The 18,440-nt window shown below is 40.0% G+C and overlaps 1 long non-coding RNA gene across 1 annotated transcript in view; it reads right to left on the reverse strand.

Moving 5' to 3' along the window:
• The window catches only part of LOC122461800, a 53,268-nt gene extending 35,030 nt beyond the window's left edge, over window positions 1-18,238 (reverse strand). The window contains exon 1 of the long non-coding RNA XR_006283990.1: window positions 18,096-18,238. This is a non-coding gene — a long non-coding RNA (uncharacterized LOC122461800). The remainder of the gene's footprint in view (window positions 1-18,095) is intronic.
• Window positions 18,239-18,440: the final 202 nt, after the last annotated feature.

Below are 18,440 nucleotides of genomic sequence, written 5' to 3' on the forward strand. Positions count from 1 at the left end.
TAATCCCAGGGATGTCAGTTGTCCCCACTTAATCAGTCCCTAAATGTCATATATTGGTACATAACTCTGAGCTACATTGTCCCTGACTGCACTTGCACCTAAAAAGTATATCTGAGATCCACTTTGTACACATACTACTCTCTGTGTCTATTTCAGTGATAGTTTTGTACAGCCACTGGTTGCCCAGTTCTTAATGGATGAACAGCTCATTCAGCATGAGTCATTGGCTTATTAGTCACATCCTTTTGGATGTTGGGTTTCTATAGATACAGCAACGAGCACACCTTACATTTCAGTAGCAACACACTCAGTTTCCTCACTGTAAGTAAATAGGAATATAGCTCATTTCTTCCATAATGTCCCTGGTTCTTTTCTCAAGGCTTTCATGCCCTGTTTAAAGTTTCACAAACCTTCCCATAAGCCTGTTTTTGGCTGGACAGTTGGGGCTGATGGCATTTCAGAAAAAGTTGGGGAAAAGCCCTAGAGACAAGCTGGGGCTCATTGGTACTAAACTAGCTCATTGCTGAGGTAAACTGTACCTTGCTTAAGTATCTTGAAAGTCAGTCAGCAATTTGTGTAATTGTGGATGTGGAAACATCAATCATATCTGGCCACTGAGTGTGCAGTCAATTTCACCAAGAACATGTGTCTGAGCAATAAGCACATAAACAATGGGTAATGGACTGTTCCCATGAACTGAGCAGAGCATCTGGGGGCACATTCTAGGTGTGCATGCAAACATAATTCCTCATTTCTTGTTCAAAGAAAGGTATGTTTAACAATGTTAGCAAAGTTGCCAAAACTTGTTGGAAACCAATTAAAACTAACAAGTGGATTGACAATAAATCAGTGGATGTGAGTCACATTACCCTGCAGGTGTGCTTGGAACTGCACGTTCTGTAGAACCCAAATCTTGAACATAGCCCTTATTCATCTGAGGGTAAATCCCTCACTGCAATCTCAGTCAGTTCCTCCCACGAAAGTTTGCTGGTGTTATCAGAGTGTTCTACATCTGAACAGAGATGTTTGCATTGAGTTCAAATATTTTTTCCATAAAAGGGAGGAAAAAAATGTGAAGATTTTGTTTCAGAGGGTCAGATATTGCAACCTACACTCAAAGTCAGATTTACTTAGGTATGTAGTCCCATTGTGTTTTATGGGAATGCTGTCATAAATATAAAGGGAAGGGTAAATACCTTTAAAATCCCTCCTGGCCAGAGGAAAAAACTCTTTCACCTGTAAAGGGTTAAGAAGCTAGGATAACCTCGCTGGCACCTGATCAAAATGACCAATGAGGAGACAAGATACTTTCAAAGCTGGAGGCGGGGAGAAACAAAGGTTCTCTCTGTCTGTGTGTTGTTTTTGCCAGGAACAGAAAAGGAATGGAGTCTTAGAACTTAGTAAGTAATCTAGCTAGATATGCGTTAGATTCTGCTTTGTTTAAATGGCTGATAAAATAAGCTGTGCTGAATGGAATGTATATTCCTGTGTTTGTGTCTTTTTGTAATTTAAGGTTTTGCCAAGAGGGATTCTCTGTTTTGAATCTGATTACCCTGTAAGGTATTTACCATCCTGATTTTACAGAGATGATTCTTTTACTTCAATTAAAATTCTTCTTTTAAGAACCTGATTGCTTTTTCATTGTTCTTAAGATCCAAAGGTTTGGGTCTGTGTTCACCTATGCAAATTGGTGAGGATTTTTATCAAGCCTTCCCCAGGAAAGGGGGTGTAGGGTTTGGGAGGATTTTGAGGGGGGGGGGGGGAAGGTGTATCCAAGCGGGCTCTTTCCCTGTTATATATTTGTTAGATGCTTGGTGGTGGCAGCAATAAAGTCCAAGGGCAAAAGGTAAAATAGTTTGTACCTTGGGGAAGTTTTAACCTAAGCTGGTAAAAAAAAAAAAAAAAGCTTACGGGTTTTTTCATGCAGGTCCCCACATCTGTACCCTAGAGTTCACAGTGGGGAAGGAACCTTGACAAATGCTCACATAAGTAATTGCTATTTAATGTGAATAAGGGTCACAGAATTACTCCTCAAGTGAAAATTCTTCTTTATGGCTAAGCACATAAAGAAAACAATTTCTCTAATAATTGATTGAAAAGAAATGCCATGAAACTCATATATATACAGATTGCAAATTATTAGAGTAAATGCACATCAGCAAATAATGAAAATAGGGTTGAATATGTATTAAAATATTGTAAAAAGGGTGGAATAAATTGTACAACTAATATTATTCAACCAGTGCTAATAACTGCAATTGCAGTTTGCACTGGAGTGCAGTCAAATGATTTGGGTTTTCATTCTACTTTAATAAAAGTGGAGTTTCAGCACATCTAAGTTTACCACAAGCAGTCTTGACTGTATTTGATTCCCCCCCCCCCACCCCGCTCCCTCCATCTGATTTAGCAGAATGTTCCTCTCTAATGGATATAAACTAATTGGAGAGGTAGACATTTCCATTTTGAGTAGTTACCAGTATTGGCTACCACTATTATCCTCATATTACGTGGCTACTGCACAGTTTGTCTTTTATGATTCTCCATTTAATAATAATTTTAATTTTTCAATCTGTAACCATTTTCAGTGCTGATGTAAAACACATTTGGTATAAAAATACTGTTCTGATTTACAGCCCTGGGCTAGTTCAACATAATTCAATAACTTTAGGGAGAAAAGATATCCATATATTACATTTAACTTCAATACATTTTTTAAGCACAGGGAATTTTTAAACATTTTTTCCTCTATCTGATTATATACATATTTCAGTGCAGCCAGACTGCTTTAGCTTAAGCTCATAGAAATCTTGGCATTTTTTTCCATTGTGTAAGAACCCAGGAAATGTATTTGTATTGATTAAACTTTGCAGAGGAAACTTTTATTTTGATTGATTCTTGAACTTGGTCATAGTAATGGAATACAGTATTGCTTATTTCTGTATTACATCATGAAACGCCATTAGAGGACACTGAAAGAGCTATTATGCACTGGTTAATGAGGTTTCCACATCTCATTCTTAAATAGCTAGGAGCCCTAACAAAAAGGGAGAAAATATTACATGGCCAAGATGAGCCACACCTTGGTTTGAAACTGATTGTAACTTGATTTTCAATATGTGAATTTAGCATCTTAAGAACTCAGTTCTGGTCATTCAGTGAATGTGATTTTACTGTAGTCTCAGTATGATGTCTGGATTTTACATTAGTTTAGACTGGGAAGCTTGAATAAACTTACATCACATGGTTGGGGGAGGGGAGAGGAACTCCCTGTGTTTACAACAGCTCCAAGTCAGTCCTTGCTCCTTATAACCACAGCTGAAACAAGCTGTTTGTCAGATTTTAGAACTCTGGCACCAGAGCACATGCTAGGCATCTATGTTCTCTTAAATATTACAGGTTCTATCCTCCATTTACAAGTGGAGTCATGTATGGGGGAGAGGCAGGATGAGGATGAATGAGTCCAAGATTAGGATAGAAAAAAAATTCCCATTTGCTGAGCTCAGTGAGCGAAAAAAAAGAGGAAAGTTTCTCATTGTGGACATGGTCGTTCCTCACTGCAGAGAAATGGGCACAGGGCCACTGTGATTGAGGACTGAATGAGAGATGAATGTGAGGGAGGTAGAGCTGAAGAGGAAAAATTACAATGAATAGGAGCAGAGAAGGGGTGAGAGAAAATAAATCTAACAAATATTCAAAAAGCTACTTCTCGTGCTGAGGGGCAGAAAAGTGTCAGGACAAAAGCTGCTCCAAGCTGACCAGCTCCACAGAAAGCCACAGGACATGAACAGTAAACTCTTGAATATTTAAGGGCATATTGTTTCTTAGTAGAGCTGGAACATCCCACAGGAAATTCCAACATTTATTTCACCCTGAATCAGAATAAAAAGTCAAAATCTCAAACTTTTTCAGAACAAAAATGCCAAAATATTCTGTTTCAGAAAGCTCCGGATGACCTAATAGAAGCATTTTGTTTAAATATCAAAACAATGTACAAATTAGTTAAAAGTTAAAAAATTTGAAATAATTGTCAATTCAAAACATAGGAATGTAATGGACCAAGGAAGTCTAAACAAAGAAAGTTCTTTATTTTAATTTAGAATTGTTTCAAAGTGTTGCCTCAAATTCCCTCCAAAATGACGTTTCCACAAAACCTTTTAATTGTGATGAAACAGCATTTTCTGATGCAAAACTGTTCCATTGGAAATGTTTGGACCAGCTCTATTCCTTGGCCAGTTTATTCCTCCATAGAGACCAGAATCTCCTGACAGCGTGGATTCAGTCATTCCTTGGCAGTCTCCCTTTGGGTGGAAGGTGGGGAAAAAGGGGGCATTCCCCCCTCCATCAAACCCCCAAATTGGCAATGAAGTTATGAGAGTTTGGTCTGGGTAAAAAGTAAGACTTTCAGGAGCAGGCCCAAGGAGAGCTTTGCTTGAGCATGAACTTCAGGATCTGGTTATATATTTATGTAAGTTTGTGTTGAAAGGACATTTCTAGGCAAGATACCACACCAGGGAGTGTTTGAGTAGTGTCATTTTCAGCAGTCTATATATATGTGCTGAACTTCTGTTGATCCCAATGGAAGATGCATGTGCAGAGCAAAGAAAGCATACAATACTATAGCACCTTTCATCCTAATAGGCTGGTTCTCAAAGCTGGTCCTGGCGGGCCGGACCGGTTTGTTTACCTTCCAAGTCTGCAGGTTTGGGCGATCGCGGTTTGCGGCTCCAGACCAATGTGGGCTGCGGGAAGGGTGGCCAGCATGTCCCTTGGCCTGCGCTGCTTCCCGCAGCCCACACTGGCTTGGAGCGGCGAACCATGGGCAGTGGGAACTGCAATTGGCCAAACCTGCGGACGCGGCAGGTAAACAAACCAGTCTGGCGCACCAGGGGCTTTCCCTGAACAAGCAGCGGACCGGCTTCAAAGGACTTTACAAACAAAGGCCCTGACACTACGGCAGGGGCAGACTCCTGAGACCACCTGAAGTCCCCATGCAGTAAAAGGGCTCTGGGGGGTACAAAGCTCTGGCTGTGTAGCTTTCTGCAGGATGTGTATAAGTGCTTTCTTAGTTTGTACTTGGGCAAACTGCTAAAGAAGTCAATAGGAGTAAAAACAAAGTCAGGATTTGTTCCTATATACATTGTCTGCCACATGTGGTACTGGCAACCAATTAGCACTTACATACCAAGATGATAGTTATGTTACAAGTCTTAGATTGGTTAGAGAGATGATTAACCTCTCACGGAACAACAAGGATTTGGGAAGAACGGAGGTTTTTCCCCCTAAAGATGTGGGGCAAATATCTAATCTTATGAAAAGTTCTGTGTGATCTTCAGTCTTCATTCAGAGGAGACAGAATTTTGTTGTTTAAAGGATAATATGAAAGACTCACACACAGTAAATGGTATGGTACTTAGCTGATCTGCCTCATTATAATGGAGGACAGGTTGAGGGATAGCCCTGCAAGGAATTACATTTCTGGCCCCAGAGAATATAGTATTTCAAAACAGGAAGGTTAGACCATTTTCATATCTTCTCCATTCCAAAACTCATACTATGTTATACGAAGTTCTTATAAAGTCAACATCAAATCTATTGCTTAATATACAGTGGTCACAATTAACACATGAACACCATTACCAATGGTTACCACCCTGGCATCTGAGATACTGTAGAAGTTTGCTGGAGTTCAGACCAGGAATTGACTGTGAGCACCCTATTACACTTGATGGGACATAATGGTTTTATGTATCGCTCATTCTTGTCCAATATACTGTGTTTTGATTGGCAGTGACTAAGCTGAGAAAACTAGTCAAGCTGTAACATAGGGAAGACTATATAGCTAGCCAGTCAATGTTTAGAATATTGAAATATAAAAGCAGTACATTACACTATTACTGATGCTGGATTTTGGAGACTAACATGAATTCAGTCATTCTAATGAGCAAAGCTAAAATGAAAACAAATCAGCTGTAAGGTTTGATCTTGAACTTTCCCAACATTTGGGAGTGTTTGGATCAGGAGCTTAAGCTTTGACCCATCTCTAATTAGAACTGAAGCGCTGCATGTAATTTATCCATTCTCATGGCAAAAACCATAAGACTGAGAAAAGATATAAAACCTTTATCATTATAATTTGCAGATGCCAACTTAGCAATTCACTTCAGATTTCATAACTAGGGCTGCTATACATTTACAAGGCTTGGCAGGATCATTATATCCCTGAGGAATAGTATCTCTGCCATCTCATGTTTTTTTGATAAATGACTGCAGGGAAACTGTCTGGGGCAGTTCATGCCAGTTGGTAGCCTAAGCATATCCCTTAGAAAAAGCTCCTACACGTACAAGCAGTCAGAAGGGTCAGTGCCCAGGAGAGATAAGGGCATACTTATTATAGCAGTTATTATCTGTAGCTTTCGTGTAAGGAAAAGATACAGAACTATTTTCCCAAGAAATTCAGGACCATGATTATAAAGGAGTTTGAGTGTCTGCATCAGGCTATTCACTGTGGTGGGATCTACAGAGGTCAGGCCTAGATCACAACTAAACTCTCCCGACTTTAGAACCTCTTGACCTACTGAAACCTAAATCCCCCAAAGACTAAATTCTATGCTTTAGAATGAACCTCTAAATGCCATATGGCTGTTTTGCTAAAGTAAATAAGACTATGCTCCTTGTAGTTGTGGATTTATGGTAGGTTTGAGGTCAAAGAAAAAAAATACAAAAACAAAACATGAGATGCCACAAAGCTTTGTGAAATGGAGACAAATTGGATTTCAAAATGTGCTGGTTAACCCCAGGGAGATCTAAGCACTTTGAAATATAGGCATACCAGTTAGTCATCTAGGTATTTCTGTTTGCTGTATCACCATGCAGGTGACCAAGTGTCGTAGCTTTCCCCAGAAATATTTTCAATAAATATGTCCTGAAAGGACACATTTAGTTCAAGATTAAATTTTCCTATTTCTGCCAGACAACATGGATTTTATATATGGTGAAAGCTCTTTGGGGCAGGGACTCATTTTGTTATTATTGTGTGTATGTACCTAGTACAGTAGGGCTGGGACCGCTGGGCTTTACTGCAATACAAATAAGTACATAATGAAAAATCTCTCCCAATAAATATAGTTTATCTAAACCTGCTCTTGGCAGAATTTACTATCTTCATAAAGAAATGTCACCATTTTCATTGCCAAAATAGTTCTTGGTAACAAAACAAAAAAATCCAACAACCCACAAATAAAAAAAAGACTGTAAAATCCTATGTATTTACCAAATAAATGAATAAGGGCTAGATTCCAATATTCTTACTCAAGATGAATAGTCCCTTACTCCAGTGGAACTATTCATGTGACTAACAATCACTAGAGTGATTAAAGACTCCTCTCTGGTCCATGGTCTAAGAATGATGAGGAGGAAAAGAATAGATAGTCAGATCACAGTCTGTTAAATCAATGAGAGCAGGATGGGGCCCATACATATTCTGCAAAACCTTTTTTCCCCCCAGTTTTGCTGGTGGTAGTACACATCCAAAGACAGTTCAGTGGCAGATATTTTGTCCTCTACCCACATATAATTGAGGTAGGGTTATCATACGTCCGTATTTTCCCAGAAATGTCTGACTTTTTGGTTCTTAAATTGCCGTCTGGGAGGAATTTTTAAATATCTAAAAAGTCTGGGATTTTGCCATTATTATTTTTCCCGAAAGAAGAGTTGATTGTTCAAGAAAGAGTGAAAGTTGATCACTCGAGAGAGTGCCCGCTTTTCCCCCCTAGCTCCCAGCACTTGCATTGCAAAACAGCTGTTTCGTGTGGCTGGGAGGGAGGGGGGATGAGGGGGAAAGTGGCGTGCTCAGGGGAGGAGGTGGGGGTGGGAATTTGGGGAAGAGGTGGGGGGGTGCAAGCATATACCCCTCTCATCCCCCTGTGGAGTGTCCTCTTTTTTGACTATTCAAATATGGTAACCCTAATTGAGGTGATGACCTGGATGATGATAGCCTAAGCTGAATTTGGTGTATGCCTACATTAAATACATTTTCAGAAAGGTTAAAAAAATATCCTTGTGGAGCCTGAATGAAAAATAGTGTCATCTTATCTTTGTGACTAATGGAATAGTACAGCATGTACTGCTAATTATTATATTATATTTTGACAGCAAGTATGAAGGAAACAGTACTGTTTTAGATTTCATACACTAGAGAAACTAAGGGAACCCAAATTTCAATGCACTATTGACAATTTTTGGATGTATTCAAAATAAGCAAAATGTCCTCTTTCTATATAATGGGACAAAACCACAATTCTAAATTTAAAAGCCCTTTAAGTTTGAGGAGTCCTTGTGGCACCTTAGAGGACTAACACATTTATTTGGGCATAAGCTTTCGTGGGCTATAACCCACCTGATGAAGTGGGTTATAGCCCATGAAAGCTTATGCCCAAATAAATTTGTTAGTCTCTAAGGTGCCACAAGTATTCCTTGTTGTTTTTGCTGATGCAGATTAACACCACTACCCCTCTGAAACCTTTAAGTTTGAGGCATTCAATATCTGGATCCAAATTTTCTAGCTGTAGCTAATCTTAAAACAAACTTGACTTTGGCTAAGTAGGCCTCCACCCAGCAACACACTTTAAACATCTGAGTAATCCCACTGAAATCAATAGGATTATGAGCATAATTAAAATTAATCACGTGTTTAAAGAGGAGATTTCCCATGAAGCATAAACCCAAAGTGTTGAGCTCTTGAAAATCAGGTCACTTATTATGGTGCTCAAATGGGTACTAAGCTCTTTCGAAAATCTGGTTCTTAGTGCTCTGCAGTACCAGGGACTGGTAAAACAATGTCATCATAGCTGCAAGTAATTATTGGCTTAGTACCCAAAACCAGCACAAAGTACTTTTAATCTAAAAGAAACAGTATTTTAGCATTCCCATGGCTCCAATTATTAGCATTAATATCTTGAGTATTGCTTTGCATATGTACAGTGTCCCTAAATGATGCTAGTGCTGATTGCTGGTATCATATCTATTAATGCCTGTCCATGTCAACTTTGTTTTTCTGTGGTACTTTATATTGTGAAAATGGGGCTTCAATTCTAGTCAGTCTTTTGGGACAGACTGTTTAGATAAACTAGCATTTAATATAGTTTTCCCTAAAAAGGGAACACATTACTTTTGTTTATCAATTCAAGTATTTTCCATTTAATCCTGTCCAGTAGCTGCAAGTTTCAAATGGACGAATTAAGAGTACAGCAAATACAAACCCCAGACTTCTCTGGGATACAAAAGTTGAAACTGGATTTAATGTTTGTTTGAAGAGCTCCAGGTCCTTTACAGCACATCATGGGCTAGAGAAAATAAACTGAAATATAGCAGTTGAGATACCTAAATGTAGAAAAAAAAAGATAATTTGTCAACAACCCAGTAATACATCATATTACTGCTAAAATGAGTGCATTGTATACAGACTGATTAGAGTATAGCATGTTGAAATTTTTCTGATGGAACAGTTTTCTTGTTGGAAGATAAGCTTTCCTGTTGGAAAATGCAGTTTTAATTCAAGCAAAGCGTTTCATGTGAGCTTACAGACTCATTTTTTTATGGGAAATTGAAATGTTTAGACTTGTTGTAATATACTCAACATCTGACTATATTACACAATATTAAATTGACCTTATCCAATCTGACTCCTATAGTATTTTTGAAATATTTCATATAATGAAAAAAAATTGAGATTTCATCTTTGTCTTATTTCAAGATTAAACCAGTTTCAATGTCTCAGAATTTCCTGTGGGACAGAAATTCCAGTTTTTGACCAGTTCTAATTAAAGACATCTTGTAGCAAAATACATTGAAGAAGCCACAGCTTGCATGTTAACTGCACAGGTCAGGCTTTTTTGAAGCGGGGAGTGAGAGAGGCTTTTTTGAAGCGGGGAGTGAGAGATTAAAATCAGGTCATGCCACTTCTCAAGCTCCACCTCTTACTGGAGTCAAAATGAGATGCCACTTACGAAACCTTGTTATGATCTTCACACTCTGCCTGATCCAAAGTCCAGGAAAATCAAATGGGAAACTTTACACTGATGTCTATTGGGCTGTTGATCAAGACCACTAGAAACATCCCTCTTCTTCCTGACATGGTTTGATAGCAGTGAAATGGTTAACAATAGCAACATTGAAATCACTGGACACCTGAATTAATACCCTATTAAGATGAAGAGGGGCAATTCATACTTCTCAGAGGTATTATTTCAGGATCTGTGGAAATTCAGGCAGACACCACTCAATAATTTACAACTTAGTTCAAAATTTGAAGTTTTCTTCATATCCATAAAGGGCTAGAGACTTGGCTAGATCTTCAGATGAAATCTATGGAGCTTATACTGATTTACACCAGGTGAGGCTCTGTTTGAGTTGCATATGATTGCAGCCTTAAAGTAAGAAGCACTTGCTCATTCAGCCATAATCCTTTCTTGTGCACAATGCATCTCAGAGCCCTCAACATAAATCTAGTCAGTAATCTATGTCACTACTCATAGAATAGGGTGCTATTCAACATGAGTAAGGAGGGACAGAGTTGGGCCTTAAATATAAACAAGGCCGACAAAGATGACAATCCAATATGTCACATAGCTGCTTAACTACCTTACCACAGCAGTTCTCAAACTTAATTGCACTGCGACCCCCATCTGACAATAAAAATTACTACATGACCCCAGGATGGGGGACCAAAGCTTGAGCCTGCCCAAGCCTCACCGCCCTGGGTGGGGAGGCCAAAGCCCAAGGGCTTCAGCCCTGGGCAGGGCGGTCTGTAACCTTAGCCCAGCTCTCCAGGACTGAAACTGAAGCCTGAGCCCCGCTGCTCAAGGCTGAAACCCTTGGACTTCAGCTTCGGCCCCGGACAGTGGGGCTCGGATTTGGCTTCAGCTCTGGGCCTAGCAAGTCTAACACCAGCCTTGGCAACCCCACTAAAACAGGATCATAACCCACTTTGGGGTCCTGACCAACAGTTTAGTAAGGTCCCTGCCTTACTAAATAGGGAATGGATGGATGATAGTATGTACTGTTAATAATACCTGTTTTTCTAATCCTCTCTGGTATTGGTATTAGAGCCAATGGCATTTAATTTATTTTTTTATTGTTCTGGGGGACTACTGGCTTTATTGTCACTCTTTTCTTGCAACATATGCTGCCAATTACCTTGATCTATAAAGGGGGTTAAAAAGTATGTTAGGGAGAGGAAATAAGCTTAAAAGTGACGTTTCAGTCTTGCAACTTTCTTCTGTAGCCCTTCCAAAAAAGGAAGATTTGGGAAGGGAAATGCCTAAATTTTGAATGAGGTGGTATGGAGCAGATGGAAATAGTTGAAGTTGGCTAAAATAAAAGAGGACTGTACTACAGAGCTCTTAAAACTCAACAGTATATTTTGTAGTTCCATTGCTCACCATTGGCACGTTTCTGCAACCCTCAGTCATGCTGAAGAGTCTGAGCCTCAATGGAACCATCCATGTGAGTAATGACACTGCACCTGCATCAATGCCAAATGTCTCTCGCACTGTCATCACTGACCTTCAAACGTTGCCTCATGCCTTTGGTGGATATGTCAAGTAAAACAGGAGACAACACAATTCCCTTTTTAATGGCTGGGAACCAGAGAAAATCAGCTCTCTCCCTCCCCCATTTCAGGGTTTCATAACATTTGGGTTTTAAAAGTTAAGTGTTCCCACTTTTCCCTTCCATAATGGACATGCTGTAAACTTAAAAAAGTTTCCTAGGATAACTTTTCAAAACAACTTGAATCCCCCAGTCTGTGATCCAGTTTCATTACACTGTTGTACTCAGAATTCTATGGCCTTATTGCTTTCTGATTGAAGAATGCCTGAGATCTCAACTTCAGATGGTGAAATGTTTTGAGCATCCTAATATGAAATCTACGGGTGACTAAAATTCCCACTGAAATTCCTGGGAAAAGGTTGATTTATCAAGTGGGGGATTACAACTATCAACTACTCTGAGTCCTAAAAGTCTCCAGTCTTACAGTGTACCTGTGAGAACTGAGAAGGATGAAATATTTAAAGATTAAATGAAACCTCTGCACATGAGATATTCACATGGTCCAAGCTTCATAACCACATAGCCCCTATGTGCTTCCTCCACATCATTGTAGAATTGGGTTCAAGGTCCCTTTAACTTTAAAAAGTCTGTTCTTACTCCATATTATCAAATTGATCTTTTAATCTTCATATGCCAAACTGAATTCTTTCTTCTCAAACAGTGTATCTATTTGTAAAGCCTGTCGGGACTCTCAGGGACCTCTTACATTCTTTGTTGTGATTCCCATTGTAGTTAATATAATTTACCCAGCTCATTCATGAACAGTCCAACTTTAATCATTTTAGGTTAGTGCTTGAAACAAAATTATGCTGATGTTATTCCTTCAGTTTTATACCTTAATTTTAATTATCTGATTCTTTTCAGAACAAAATTTGTTATATCACGTACTTTACATACATTAAGATCTAGTTCTTCGGGAGTTCCATCATATTCGAGGGAACAAGGATCTTCCAATACATGAAGACCTAACTAATATATTGAGATTCTGACTCAAATGCTGCAAGCCACAAAAGGTTTTCGGACAAGAGATCCAAGATTCAGGGTTCCCCTCACTCTGAAGCTTAGCAGTGCAATGTGGATGGATGCCACCACCCAAATAAACACCTCATCAAGGACTCAACCAAAGAACTCATTCATCTTTCACTCCCATGAAAATATGGTCCACTTTGAATTGCATCTATACATCATGTGGCAGATGTGCCTACCTTCTCCATAAAAGAAGACTGAGACACAATCTTTTGTGACTGCAGAAACAGACTTCAAACTATGGAACACCTTGTCAGTGTCACAAACAATCATGTCCCAGCTGTATTTCTGCTATCCACTCTTTGTCACCTGAAGGAATCAAGTGGATTGCCGACCTAGACTTGAACATTTTATAGGTCTTAAAAATAGCAAAGATTAAAAAGCAGCTCATTACACTAGTTTGCTTTCTGGTACTAGCTAAATGCCATCAGATAAGTGGTGGAGAACTGTAAACTGATGCCATAGCTGTTGCAAATTCTCTTTAATTGACTTCAGCAGGAGATTAACTGTAAATGCAAAACCACTCTGTTCTCCTGTATTCTGTAATAGATCTAGTAGGCCTTGTGAGTAAGTTGCCCTGGAGTAGGGTCAGAACAGTCAGCACAGGCTGTGTAAATTCAAAACTAATTTTCTTCTTGGAGTTTAGCTTTACTAACAAGTTATCAGAAAATAACCAACATCACCTGTCACCCAACACCATTCCTCAGAAGCTGACTGGGTTAGCTCTAGGCTTGGTTTCTTTCTTTAAGGCTACTCAGCCTCCACCCTAGAATTCTGTGACCAGAGGGTGCACTCCAACTCTCCTTATATCCAGGATGGGTTAGCGAAGTGGAGTTGTCACAGTGAATCAGCAGGTTTCAACTGGCATCTCATTGCAGGTTTCCAACACCTGCTAACAGGGTGGGTCAATAATAGGGTTGCCATCTCTAAGGTACAAACCCCGCCCCCCCCCCCCCCCCCAAGACATCTGGTATGAGCCTGAGCACATAACACTGGAGAGCTGGCAGTGTGTACTGAGCACGCTTACAGATTTCCTGGGCCAGCTACCTCAAAAGACAGATGGCAAAACCTAAACAGGTCAACAGAAGAACTCAGCCAAGCTTATTACATTATGCTGCCCTCTCCATTTAACCCTGTGCTAGCAATCCAGACAGTTGGGTACTGAAACTACTGCTGATTATCCGAATGAGAGATGTAAGATATGCAACAAGAATTATCAGGATAGAGAGAAAATAGTTTTTACAGACATTTCTTTCTCAGTGCATCCCTCCTGCCCAGTGCTATTTGTCTTCCTGAAAAGGAGATTTCTACCCTTTCAATTTTCACCTGCTTCTTCCCTTCCTGATCAAAGGAAAGGTGCCTATTGTAGTCCTTGCATCAGTGTCCCTCCCTGTACATCACTTGTGATGGTTGAAATAGTCTATTCTATTTAGGCAGAGCTTAAGTCTCCATTATAGCCTTGCATAGTTTCCACATGTGGTACAGTATAAATCCTTATTTAGTATGAGTGGAAAGGGATTAGGAATCAACCCTGTTATTGTTAACGAAGGAAAATAACTTTATCAGACTACTACATTCAAGATTTCCTACTAGATGAGCCTTAGATGAGCTTGGCATGAGACTACTCAAATTGGACTACTATCTATTAGTAAAAGCAATGAGACCATCAAATAATTCCAAAGAGATTACTCAACATTAATCAGAAAGTGCAATAATTCTCCAAGCATCTGAGCCATCCAGCCCCACTGCCCCCAAACAAACACTATCTTAACTAAAAGATATCATATGGGTTTGCTCACTTTTAGAGTAGCCATGCAGTACGTTCTGTTTCCACAACAGTGGGTTTTTACTTGTCAACCACTACGCTCCATCTGCCTGCCACTTCCTCTTAGCCTCTTTCACGAGAAATTAAATGTGTCCTGAAGAATCCATTGGGGGAAAAAAATCCTGCCAGTTGATTGAGTTTAACATTGTATTATTGTTTGTTTTTGAGCTTTTGTTGAATATTTAAATCCAGGCATTTAAAACATGGGTTTTCTCTAGTAGCTCTCATAAGCTGATACTATTGTGTCTACACAGAAAACATCAGTATTTCTGGATGCATCTCAGGTCTGTAAATAGTTCAAGTATTGGTGATGGTGTATTTTTATTGTCACCCATCCCCTGAGCATTAGCAGATTTCAGGGCCTTGCAATCAGTAACAAAATCTTGTTTGGTTACACTATACATACACATACCAGTCCTTAAACAGAGGTATGAGGGAATTCTCTCTTTCAGGAATCTCAGCCAACACACCAATGCCTATTCTATAATCCTCATAGCTGAACACTTTCCAGTAGTGCATTAAGCATCATATCTGTGGTTTGTTCATTCTTCCATCCTCTCCCCAGTGGGAGAAACGTGTGCAGTGGAATGCTTTGTTTTGGTAGGGAATTACACCCAGAGCAGAGTACACACTTATGTTAAAGAAGCCAAGTTCAAAGAAGTGCACCCTGCACTTACAATGGAAAGTGGTGAGGTTTGTGATGTTCCTTAATTCCTAGGGAAGATGGGGCTATTCCATCATTTCAGACCAAAGAAAGCGGTCTTCTTGCACAGATGAACTTTATCTTTGTGATGAAGAGTTCCATTGTGCCTCAGAGTTATTTACCACAGTTTTCTTCCAGGGGCTGTCGGCTCCTTTTAGATATGTTGGGCCTATGTCATGGAACACTATGAAGATAAGGACTGAGACCTGGAACTTGGCTTGATATTTTATCAAAAGCCAACATAGAGAGCAGATGACAGGTATGAGGTGTTTGCAGTAGCAAATGTTACTGAGGAGACTAGTTGGAATTTAAGGACTGATGTCTGCAGGCCCAGGTATATATGGCTGGTTCTAAGGATCATCTCTACCTCAGGAATTCACTCTAGTTAGAGAGATGAAGACAGAAGGCAATCTTACTTGCTGCTTGCCACAGGACCACTACAAAGAAACAACACAAGAGTAACAATGCAGCATTTCTTCAGACTGTACACTGATCACATGCTAAAAATAAAGCCTTGTAGACTAGGGCTATGTCTACACTTGGAGCGAGAGGTATGATCCCCAGCTCATATAAACTAGTCATGCTTGGGCTTATCTGCATACTAGTAGTACAAGCCCCCCTGAATCCCATGGGTATGTACTTGGCGCAGCTTTCCTGTGCTGCTGCTGCCTGTGCTACTGTGGCTACACTAGCCATTTTATCATGCTAGCTTAGATGAGAGCTAGCATGAGTACATCCACACTGGCTGGGAATCACACCCCTAGCTCCAAGCATAGGCCTAGTTACATCTGCGCTTGGAGCTCTAGGTGTGATTCCCAGCTTGAGAGCTAGCATTGTAGAAATAGTGTAGTCACAGCAATGGCATGGGCTAGTCGCTCCAATACATATTTAGGATGGTTAGACTGTCCCGCAGCTCGTGTGACCACAGCTAAATTCTATGTTTAGCGCCCTAGAATGATTAGGTCTTTTTGAGCTGGGAGTCACATCCACAGCTCAAAGTGTAGACAGACCTAATGGGCAATAGAGCCATCTGGTGACTCACACTTTAACAATAGTATAAAACCTGTAGGAAGCTAGTAGTACTGACCTTTGAGCCAGTTAGCTTTCCCACAGCTAACTAGTGCAGACACTATCTAGCTCATGCTATTTCATTTTGCTTTTACACAGTTTAGTAATTCCCAAATAAGGTGTGTTACATATTCGAGTTTCCATATAATACCATTTTCTTATACTCCACTTTAAATATTTGGTTGTCTAAAGTTAAGCACCTATATACTGTCTTAGGCACACAGTTAATATATTCACTATTAGAATGTTGCAAAATATCAGGTTATATGGTCCAATGACTTATAGCCAGAGGATCTACTGTTTTCCACATACCACACAACTACACTGTTTAAAGAATGGCAATTTGTCCGGGTTGGAAAAATATGATATTTAGGAATCAGGAAAAGAAAAATAAGGCATTAGAAAACAGACAAATGCCACTGTCTGTACAAACAACAACCAGGACAGTTACAAAGAATGGGAGCCATTAAATTGAACATTTATGAGGTATTAGAATTATAAAAGTACACAGCTCAATTAATGTTCCAAAATACAGCCAAGGAACATACTAAAAAACATACATATTAAACAAATTTGCAGCCTCTTTGTGGCAAAGACAGAATAATACAGAGTCAAATTAATCAAATTATAACTGGTCCAAAAAAAGGAGGGATGGCATTTAATATAACAGATATATTCTTTACATTTAGAAGATGGAACTTTAATGCTCTTGGAGAACATAGTATAAGGTATTACCAATGCCAGGGATTGCTTATTTCAGTCAAGTAAAGATTATACACTCCATTAACTCACTTACAATCTATACATCATAGCAAAAACCCAGAGACACGAATAAGTGGTAATTTCCTAAACGTTATTAAGCAATCACAATCACGTGGTTAATATCTTGGTCTAAGCAGATACAAAATGAAATTATAAAGTTACCAGGTTTGTTTGATAAGAATCAACTCTGAAATGTTTTACATCTACCTAAACACAGGATCAAAAGATGAGTATTTGTGCACGAGACTAACAGATGCAAAAGGTTTTGGGGAAATAGCTCATGTCCCCAAATCAAGTATGGATTAATGAGTTGTGGAATGATCGAGACACCTTCCTCACAAAGCTTGGAGGTCACTGGAGGCGAGGGATGCTGTAGCAAATAAAGATGGTAATAGCTACAGTATTGTTATAGCCATGTAATAAACACACATGCAATCCACATCAGGGAATATCTTATTCCTAGCATAGAGCTCAAGTGACCAGGCCATGTGCAGGGGGACTTCCTTCCTAGTATATGGAGAGAGAGTACAGCTACTCCACTTCCATGGTTGCTGTCCACTGTGCCATAGAGTCAGGAATTCACTGGACCCATTGTAAACCCACCCCTGCCATAACCATTTTCTCCCCCACACCCATAATTGTGACTTATTTTGCAGTAGGACTGATCAGTTCTGCTGTAGGCAGAGCCATTGGTGGTTGAAGACAAGAGAGCAGGGTTTACTCTTAATACATAGTGTTACAAACCCTGCTATGCAAGCAGATTTTGTTCTTGTGTTTTCTAGAAGTATGGAATAGCAATAGTCTCAGAAGGTCTCTGTAATGGGTGCACTCACCTCTTGAATGCCTCCTACAGGCTGGGTGTGATACTGCTCTCCTTTTTTCACAGTGAAGTCTCCTCCAGGCTGCCCGCCACCCTGGGAAGACCACTCGGTCTCCAGCAGTTCAGCCCTTCAGGCAAGTCACAAAGTCCAAATGAACCCCTTCCAGGATAATAAAGAGGCCAATAACTAAAGTCTATTTCTCCTCACGAGGGACTTCAGCCCCTGCACTGGACCATTTAAATTCAGCCCTTTGTTCAGGCTCCCAAATAAGGCTTCTTCTTACCAAGCCCCTTTTACCTTCACGCTTAGCTCAGGTCCTCTCTCTGCTGGCAAATCCAGTTTCAGCAAGTCCAGCCAGTTGTCATTCACGCTCCTTTGGCCAGAATAGCAAACCCTTCCTTTCCCCTCTGGTCCCAGCTAGGAACTGACCTGCTAATGTCCTGCAGCTCCTTTTAACTGAGCCTGCTGGACTCTCATTGGCTATTTCCATGAGGCTTCTCTAGGCAGGTCTGGAGGACCCACTTTCCCTGCTCATTTTGTCACTTTGCTGCTGTTTCCTGGGGGAGGGTGTGGTAGGACTGCAGGGCTTCCTGTAGAGTGCTGGAAAAGTGAGGTGCACCCCGTCATA

Source organism: Chelonia mydas, chromosome 9 (assembly GCF_015237465.2).
Source record: "Chelonia mydas isolate rCheMyd1 chromosome 9, rCheMyd1.pri.v2, whole genome shotgun sequence".
In the NCBI taxonomy this organism is placed as follows: Eukaryota; Metazoa; Chordata; order Testudines; family Cheloniidae; genus Chelonia; species Chelonia mydas.